Genomic DNA, 2,007 nt, shown 5'->3' on the forward strand with positions numbered 1-2,007 from the left:
CAACTACAGATGTGGTAGAAATAGCAAGAGAACAAGAATTAGAAGTGGAGCCTGAAGACGGGACTGAATTGCTGCAAGCTCATGATCAAACTTGAACGGATGAGGGTTGCCTCTTATGCATGAGCCAAAAAAGATTTTTTTTTTTTTTTTTTTTTTTTGCAAGCCGGGCCTCAGGGCAGGTGTTTAATGAGCAGTGCGGACACTACACAGCCCAGTACAAAAGCACCAAACTCAGCTCTGAAGGAGAACACAAGAAAACACACCAGACTTGCCTGGAGAAGGGGCTGCCTTTCAGTTGGCTGGGGGAGGGGGAGGAATGTTCCCAGGGCCTTTGGAGGGCAGTGGGGGCCTCAGCATTGGGGGGGCATAGGAGTTGGGGGATGTACCCCAGGATTTGAGGGGTGAACCCTAGGAGGCTGGGGGTGGACCCCAGGAGCTGGAGGATGGACCCCAGGAGCCTCTAGGTGGACCCCAGGAGGCTGGGGGTGGATCCCTGGGGCTGGTGGGTGTACCCCTGGGGCCTGGGAGTGAACCCCAGCAGATGTGGGAGGATGGACACCCAGAGCAGGTGGGTGGACCCCAGATGTTGGTGGGTGGACCCCTGGTGCCGGGGGGTGGACACTGGGAGCTGGTAGGGAGGGGGGGCAGCTGGGGGGGGCCCGGAGGCCCTGAGGGTGCAGGCCCACTGGGCAGCATGGGTGGCAGAGGCAGGCCTCCCAGTGGTGGTGGGGGCAAAGACTCTGGCAGAGGCGGCCGGGGAGGGGGGGCCAGACCATTCATGGGGGGGTGGGGGTCTCTTCACCCCAGGAGGCCCAGCAGGGAGGCTCGGCGGGGCTGGTGGCTTCTCCATCTTGAAGTGAAACTGCAGGAAAAACTGCTTGGTTTCCCGATTCCAGTGAGTCCAGAACTTGCCTTTGGCCTCATCGATCTCCCTGCTTGGCATCTTGAAGGCGATGGTCTCATAGGGCTCGGCGGCCGTGAGCAGGTACAGCCAGGGATGGTCAGGAGGCTCGATCCTCTGCTCATAGGCGGACATGAAGCAGTGGCGGGGCATGATGCCCTCGGTGATCTCAGGGTAGTCAATCTGGAAGAGGAGGCTCTGCTGGCCCATCTCCGTGTCCCTCTGCTTGGTCACTTTGTAGTCTGGGCGGCCAATCTTCACAAACTTCTTCACCTCCACCTTGACCTTTTCTGGCCCTGGCTGGGCCAGGGCCTCCTTGGCCTCCTTGGCGGCTCGCCTGGCCAAGTTGGTCTGATGCTTCTTCCCTTGGGTATGTGCCAGGTAGCTCCCCTCATTGTTGTGCAGGGTCAGACACAGCTTGCACTCGTACGAGCCCAGATGGTTCTTCATGAAATATGGGTCCTTGTTGATGTTGATGGTGTCCAGGGCCAGGTGCCGGAGGCGCTCCCTGCGGTCTCGGTAGCTCTCAGAGGAGGAGGCCATGCCTCCACTCCCGGTCTTACCCCCGGGGAGATGCTGGAAGTCCATGGTGAGGGCGTTGGGGCTTTACTACACTGGTAGAGAGACCCCGCGCTCCTCCTCACTCTGCGCCCGCCGCTGCCACGAATTAAGAAAGTGTTTTGTTGAGACAAAATCTACTCCTGGTGAAGAGGTTGTGAAGATTGTTAAAATGACAACAGAGGATTTAGAATATGACATAAACTCAGTTGATAAAGCAGCAGCAGCGTTTGAGAGGATTGACTCCAATTTTGGAAGAAGCTCTACTGTGGGTAAAACGCTATTAAATAACATCACATGCTACAGAGAAATCATTTATGAAAGGGAGAGTTAATCAATGAGGCAGACTTCATCATTGTCTTATTTTAGGAAATTACCACGGCCACCCCACCTTCAGCACCACCCTGTTGGGTCAACAGCCATCAACCTCAAAGCAGGACCTTCCATCAGCAAAAAGATAATGAGGCGCTGAAAGCTCAGATGATGGTTGGCATTTTTTAGCCATCGAGTGTTTTTAAATAAAGATAAGTACATTATCATTTTAGATA

General features: G+C 55.2%; 1 pseudogene; it reads right to left on the reverse strand.

Moving 5' to 3' along the window:
• Positions 1-276: 276 nt before the first annotated feature.
• Positions 277-1,565, reverse strand: LOC123847398 (splicing factor 3A subunit 2-like; annotated as a pseudogene).
• Positions 1,566-2,007: the final 442 nt, after the last annotated feature.

Source organism: Mirounga angustirostris, unplaced genomic scaffold (assembly GCF_029215605.1).
Source record: "Mirounga angustirostris isolate CCGP_5_RB_7025 unplaced genomic scaffold, mMirAng1.0.hap1 SCAF_2, whole genome shotgun sequence".
NCBI classification, from domain to species: Eukaryota; Metazoa; Chordata; class Mammalia; order Carnivora; family Phocidae; genus Mirounga; species Mirounga angustirostris.